This window comes from Rattus norvegicus, chromosome 3 (genome assembly GCF_021556685.1).
Source record: "Rattus norvegicus strain SHRSP/BbbUtx chromosome 3, alternate assembly SHRSP_T2T, whole genome shotgun sequence".
Taxonomy (NCBI): domain Eukaryota; kingdom Metazoa; phylum Chordata; class Mammalia; order Rodentia; family Muridae; genus Rattus; species Rattus norvegicus.
Window position 1 is genome coordinate 9,722,095 of NC_141536.1, and position 7,672 is coordinate 9,729,766.

Sequence of the window (7,672 nt, forward strand, 5' to 3'; positions counted from 1 at the left end):
GGAAAGAGGACAGTCTGGGGCTTCAACCAGGCGCACAGTGCAAGCAGACATTCCACGGTTGTTTGTTGAGCACTATTAACTTCCCTCAGCAAGGTAGCTGGGTGATGAGCAAATGAACCTTAATACTTCCGGAATGGTGGTACCATGAGGAGGGGCAGTCTGTTTTCTGACACAGGGACTCTTTGAAGCTAAGCATCTGGACTGTGGCCACCCTAGAAGTACAGAGAAGTGTTGTCTGGCGGCAGCACATGCCCTTAATCCTAGGACTCGGGAGGCAGAGGCAGGCGGATCTCTGTTCGAGGCCAGCTTGGTCAACAGAGTGACTTTAACGACAGCGGGGGGGGGGGGGGGTGGGGGGGCGGGGGAGGGGAGCTACACAGAGAAACTTTGTCTAGAAAAATGACGGGCTGCACAAGGAAGGACTGGCTTCCAAAAAGAAGGAATCATATGCACAGCAACTCTCCTGTGCCTGTGGAACGGGCTAAGGAAAGCAGGATAGAAAGATGGAAACTTATGGGATGTAGGGAGGGAGGGAACCCCTCACCTGGGAATCCAGTTGAAGCCTGTGGCCAGCAGAGAACCAAATACTTCAGGGAAATCAGCAACATCCACAACTAACAACAGCATGACATCGGGTAGAGCCCCTATTCCTTTCCCTAAGCAGTTTTTGGGACTCTCAAGCGAGAGTGTTGACTTTATTTGCAGTGGAAATACCCTATTATCCTGCATCCCCTGTATTCTACAAGGATATGTCTGTCTGTCTGTCTATCTGTGAGATTTTTTTTTCTTTTTTTTTTCTTTTTTCTTTTTTTCGGAGCTGGGGACCGAACCCAGGGCCTTGCGCTTACTAGGCAAGCGCTCTACCGCTGAGCTAAATCCCCAACCCCTATCTGTGAGATTTTAAAATATATATATATTTTAAAGATTTTATTTATTATTATGTATAAGTACACTGTAGCTGTCTTCAGACACACCAGAGGAGGGTATCAGATCTCATTACAGATGGTCGTGAGCCACCACGTGGTTGCTGGGATTTGAACTCACAACCTCTGGAAGAGCAGTCGGGGCTCTTAACCACTGAGCTATCTCTCCAGCCATATATATGTATGATAAAAGATTTATTTATTTATTTATTTATTTATTTATTTATATGAATAAAGATTTATTCATCTTTATATATAAGTACACTGTAGCTGTCTTCAGACACACCAGAGGAGGGTATCAGATCTCTTTACAGATGGCTGTGAGCCACCATGTGGTTGCTAGGAATTGAACTCAGGACCTCTGGAAGAGCAGTCGGGGCTCTTAACCGCTGAACCATCTCTCCAGCCCCAAAAAATATATTTTTAAATTATTGTTTTGGTGGGGGGAGGTGTTGACATGGGGTTTCTCTGTGTAGCTCTGGCTATTCTGGAACTTATGCTATAAATCAGGCTGTCCTCAAACTCAGAGATCCAATCTGCCTTCCTCTGTCTCCTAAGTACACACTTGGCCATTTTTTCTTTTTCTTTTTTTCTTTTTTCTTTTCTTTTCTTTTTTGAGACGGGGCTCACTGTATGGCTGGCCAAGGTCTCACTATGTATACCAAGATGGTCTCAAACTCATGGTTATCCATTTGCTTATGATTCCAGAGTGCTGGGATTAAAGTGTGTATCGCCGTCCCTGGCTGAAGATAGAGCATTATTATTTTAATCATGTGTATGAGTGTCTTTGTGTGTATGTGTATGTCTCTGAGTGAAGGTATCTGCTGAGGCTAGCAGCTTTGGATACCCTGAAGCTGGACTTACGTACAGTTATGAGACTACTGACATGGATGTGTTCTCTACAAAAGTGGTAAACGCTCTTGACTTCTGAACCATCTCTTAGCTCCTGGTCTGGAATTTTCTTTGTTTGTTTGTTTTTTGTTTTTTTTTTTTTTAAGATTTATTAATTTATTATATATAAGTATACTGTAGCTGTCTTCAGATACACCAGAAGAGGGCACCAGATCTCATTATAGATGGTTGTGAGCCACCGTGTGGTTGCTGGGAATTGAACTCATGACCTCTGGAAGAGCAGTCGGGTGCTCTTAACCGCTGAGCCACCTCTCCAGCCCTGTTTGTTTGTTTTTTAATTTATCAACTGGAATTCTGTTAGGTGCCCTCCAGGAACCCCCCTGGAGTATCAGTTAGTTCTCAGCTGCTCTTGGAAGGTAATTAATTTCCTGGACCCTTACCTAAATTCTTTATATATGAGCATTGCAAAGACAATAAAGTCTGACTTTAAGGGAAGCCCACACAAGCTCTGAGGTGTCCTTCTTACTTTCTTTTTTTTTTTGGTTCTTTTTTTTTTTTTTTTTTTTTTTTTCGGAGCTGGGGACCGAACCCAGGGCCTTGTGCTTCCTAGGTAAGTGCTCTACCACTGAGCTAAATCCCCAACCCCTCCTTCTTACTTTCTAAGACCCTGTCTTTCTCTTAATCCTTCTGCTTAAAACGTCATTTTATTTTTTAAGATTTATGTATTTATGTATGGGAGTACACACTGTTGCTCTCTTCAGACACACCAGAAGAGAGCATCAGATCCCATTACAGATGTTGTGAGCCACCATGTGGTTGCTGGGAATTGAACTCAGGACCTCTGGAAGACCCCTTAACCGCTGGGCCATCTCTCCGGCCCCTAAAATGTTATTTTAAAATATCTCCAGTGAATCCCGACTCCACTTCGCACTGGCTCGTTCTGAAATCATTTTCGATGTTGAAGCTAAGAATCTAGCTTTATCTCTAATCGAGGTCCTCTTAACGCTTAAGGGAAAACCTCAGGTAACTGTAAGTGACAGCATGGAGCTGTGTCTCTCTCTCTGTCCCTGTCACCGTTGTTTTCTGGACACCTGGGTCCTCAACCAACCTGAGGCAGGGCAGAACTGCTGGCTCTGGTACACAGTATGCAGGTACCACAAAGACATGATGATGGCAGGAAGGTGCTAAGGACAGGAAAGAGGTCGGAGATGGACAAATCCTATAAACCTGATAGCCATCCTCAGAGAGTTGCCCGGGAAAGGACTTTACACACATTAAAACCCCGACTCTTTGCCTACCTGGGCTGGCATGCAGCATCAGGTTCTTCTGTCAAGGACTGGAGCACCTGGAATGAGTGGAGCCTGCTGTCCAGTTAGGGAGTCTGGGGGCAGGGGCAGCTCCTGGAACCCCTGGGCCCTAGGGTCCCTTAGTTTCCAGACCCGCCCTCTTTAACTGCCATCCTTCGGAATGTACCCTGCCTCAAAGCTCTGGGCTCAGTTAAAGGGCCAGAGGTTCCTCTGCCCCTGTTTCAGGCCACAGCACTCCCTTTGCAGAGCTGCTCCGACTCAGCCCTTGCACAGTACATCCTCTTGGAGTCAGATGCTAAGGAAATAGTCTTCACTAGGCAACAGAAGAAGGTTTTAAGTCCTGGAGCAGGTGATGGTTTTAATTTCAGCTGTGCCACAACCAGACTCCCTAGCTCTGTGCCTGCTCACTTGGGATGTTCTTGTCCTCGAAGAGCAAACACTTTCTTTTTTTTACTTTTAATTGGTTCTGTGTGAATTTCATTCACATTGTGCATCCCAACCCCACTCACCACCCCCTCCCCCGCTCCTACCTATTCCCCACTCTTGAAACCCACCCCCAACAGAGAAAAAAACCTCCTTGTCCAAGCTTCACAGTACACCCTTTCGTCCATACTCCTTTGCTTCCAAATACTCATCGCAGAGACTCGTTGCTCTGGTAAGAGGCCTCTGGCTTCTGCTACTATGTCAATGCTGAATCCTCACTGGAAATCCTCTTGATATCCTGTGCTGCCCTGTCTCATGTAGGACCAGCCTCTTCCTGAGCTCCAGCAGTTCACTGATGGGGTAGATGTTGGGGGGGGGGTGTGCAACTCAGAGTCCTGGATTTGGGCCTGAGGAGTCTCTGAGCTGGTCAGCTCTCCCACTCTAATACTCTTGAGGCTGGCTCACCAGCAACCTGGGGGCTCCACATGCTGCAGGTGAGCTGCAGGTGAGCTGCAGGGCCTGCTCTCTTGAGTCTTGCAGCTGGTGAGGAACATGGCCAGCTCTCCCACCTGTCAGAGGTGTTGAGGGTCGAGGAAGGGGAGGAAGTCATCTCTCCCTCTCCTTTGTTTGCTCTACCACACAGCTGACAAGCGGCAGGGCCTGCTCTTCTGGGCGACGCAGAGTGAGGGGCAGGGCCAGCTCTCCTGCTCTCTCCCACCTGCTCACAGTGGCAAGGACCAAACACTTTCTTGTCACTTATTCATCTCCCCACCCACCTGCTTCCTTCCCTCTCACTGGCAGGGGTCCTTGAAAGTGTGATGGCATGCAGGGAAATAAACTTGAGGGGAGAATGAACTTGGTTCGGATCAACTTTGTCTGGATCGAACTTCAGAAATCTGATGCCAGGCAGTTTATTGTAAGCACACTGAAACACAGTACAATCTGGAAAAAAGTCTCCAGGAATGATCATTCCAATTGCAGGTATACAATAAAGCACCCCTGCATGTTCAACACCCCTGGTCTCCCTATTGCTTCTTTTTTTTTTTTTTTTTTTTTTTTTTTTTGGAGCTGGGGACCGAACCCAGGGCCTTGCGCTTCCTAGGTAAGCGCTCTACCACTGAGCTAAATCCCCAGCCCCTTCGCTTTTTTTCTTTCTTTCTTTTTTTTTTTTTTTTTTGCTTCTTTGTGAGTACAAGGACCTTGTGCCCTCTGCACCCATCCACTCACCTACCTCCACATATACACCCATATAGTCCTCTGTCCAGATAACGACTTATCCATCTACCCACCTGGGTTCCCATTCATCCACCTACCTTTTCATCTAGACTTGTATCCGCCCATCTATCCAGCCACCTTCTACACACCCATTCACACAATCATCTGTCTGGAATATCCATTCATCCATCCACCCACCCATCCACTCACCTGTTCATCTAGACAATGACCCAATCCACATATTATCTGGGCGCCCACCATCTCTCTGTCTAGATACCCATTCATCTCCTCACTACCTGTCCATCTGACAAACACTGCTGGGTGCTACCATGTGCTCAGGATGTTAGGAGTGCATGCTTCAGGGCTTCAGCCAGCCCTGACTTCAGTGGTTACACCCACTAACTGTTGGGCTTGAAGGAGAGTTTCACCCTCTTGGAGTCCTGTTCTCCTCATCGAGAAAGGGACTAATAAAGACACTCGTTTCTCCTGGGGCTTGTTATGAACACGAAAGAGATAATGTAGCAGACCATGCTAGTCAGAACTTCTGGTTGCCATGAAGACCTGAAACAATAGACGGGGGAGAGATTTGTCACCTGTCTTGTTTCTGGGCCCATTGGGAAGCATAGCAATCAATATGACACTCAAGATAAACAGTCATATCAGGCATGGTGGCAGCACAGGCCTTTAACCCCAGCACTCTGGAGGTAGAGGTTGGCGAATCTCAGTGAATTCAAGGCTAGCCTGGTCTACACAGAGAAACCCTGTCTTGGAAAGCAAGACAACATAAAAAGATGGCTCAGTGGCTAAAGGAGCTTGCTGCCAAACCTAAAGACCCAAGTTCCATTCCTGGGGCCCACATGGTAGGTCCTCCGACTGCCAAACACACATGGCATTTGAGTCCTCCTTTCCTAACAAAATAAATGAACATTAATATTCTTAGAAAGGGGGGTTGGGGATTTAGCTCAGCGGTAGAGCGCTTGCCTAGCGAGCGCAAGGCCCTGGGTTCGGTCCCCAGCTCCAAAAAAAAAAAAAAAAAAAAAAAAAGAAAGAAAAAAAATATTCTTAGAAGGGATTAACTAGGGGTTCGAGACCCCAAAAGTACAACAATGCCAAGCAACCAGAGCTTCCAGGGACTAAGCCACTACCTAAAGACTATACATGGACTGACCCTGGACTCTGACCCCATAGGTAGCAATGAATATCCTAGTAAGAGCACCAGTGGAAGGGGAAGCCCTGGGTCCTGCTAAGACTGAACCCCCAGTGAACTAGTCTATGGGGGGAGGGCGGCAATGGGGGGAGGGTTGGGAGGGGAACACCCATAAGGAAGGGGAGGGGGGAGGGGGATGTTTGCCCGGAAACCGGGAAAGGGAATAACACTCAAAATGTATATAAGAAATACTCAAGTTAATAAAAAAAAATGAAAAAAAAATAAGATAATAATAAAATGTCTTAAACTTTGGCCAACCCCACTAAAAAAAAAAAAAAAAAAAAAAAAAAAAAAAAGAAAGGATTAACTACTGATAAATTCAATTCTACTCAGTATTTAATAGAAGTCACCCGTCCAGTTTCTTCTTGCCCGCTGCCAAGGCCACTGTGCAAGGATCCTGACCTACTTCGGCAGGCCCAGGAAACACTGACTGGTAACTGTAATAAAAGTTGATCCTACTGGGCAGTAGGAGCTGGCAGCTGGGAGCCACAGCTGCAACTCTCCTGTGTCTGGGGATCCAGATGGCAAACCCAAGTGGGTGTTGGCTGTTGCAAGTTTTTCAAAGGATGACAGCCTGGTGGACGGAACTAGGAAAATGAGGAAGATGCTTGGCTGACAGGAGAACTTTGAGGGAGTGGAGAGGGACTTTCTAGAATTGCTAGGGGGCTAAGGAGATGGATCAGCGGTTAGGAACACATGCTGCTGTTATAGGAGAACTGGTTCAATTCTCAGCACCCACATTTCAGGTTGGAAGTAGCGTACAACCCCCAGTTCCAGGGGATCCATCGTCTTCTTCAGATCCCATGGCTCGTGCAGACATGTGGTGCACATAAACCCTTGGAGGTACATACAGAAGCACATAGAAATAGTAAATAAATAAATCTTGGAAAAAAAATTGCTCTCGGAAGCAGTTAACCGTTTCATTACCTGGTCAAATTCATTAACCTGGTCAAAACCTAGTTGTTGTGAATCACCACTCTCTAACGTCTCCCTTCTTCTGTGGTTTCCATTCTCACTCAGCAAAGCAGAGATGTTAATGATGGTGGTGAGGATGATGGAGGCATCCTTCATCCCTTGTAGCCCAGACTGATCCTCGATCTTAGTTTGGGTTTTATTGCTGTGAAGAGACACCATGACCACAGCAACTTTTTTTTTTTTTTTCCCGGAGCTGGGGACCGAACCCAGGGCCTTGCGCTTGCTAGGCAAGCGCTCTACCGCTGAGCTAAATCCCCAGCCCCCACAGCAACTTTTATAAAGGAAAATATTTAACTGGGACTGGCTTAGGTTCAGAGGTTTAGTCCATTATCGTCGTGACAGGAGCATGGCAGCATGCAGGCTGACTTAATGCTGGCAAAGGAGCTGAGAGTTCTGCATCTTGCTCCTTAGGCAACCGGTCTTCCTGTGACTGAGCCACTGAGCCTGGCCTGAGCATTTGAAAGCTCAGGGCCCATTTCCTAAGTGACTTTCTCCAACAAAGCCAAACCTAACAGTGCCATACCCTGTGGACTTGTAGGGGTCATTTTTATTCAAACCACCCAGTCCAGAACTCTCAGTGTAGTCAAGAATGACCTTGAACTTTTTAACCTGTCTGTCTGCATCTCCCTAAGGGCTGGGAGACAGGTATGCATGCTACTCCCACTTTATGTGATGCTGGGACTTGAGAACACAGGGTTTTATGGATGCTAGGCTAGCATTCTGCTAGCTGGGTTCTCTCCCCAGCTTATCAATGGGTACTTTCTTTCGTT

At 46.8% G+C, this 7,672-nt stretch overlaps 1 protein-coding gene across 1 annotated transcript in view; it reads right to left on the bottom strand.

Annotated features, from left to right (window-relative positions):
- The window catches only part of Brd3 (bromodomain containing 3), a 56,627-nt gene extending 53,411 nt beyond the window's left edge, over window positions 1-3,216 (bottom strand). Inside the window, 1 exon segment of the mRNA NM_001434270.1 lies at window positions 3,074-3,216. The gene's annotated coding sequence lies outside the window, so the exon portion shown is untranslated.
- Window positions 3,217-7,672: the final 4,456 nt, after the last annotated feature.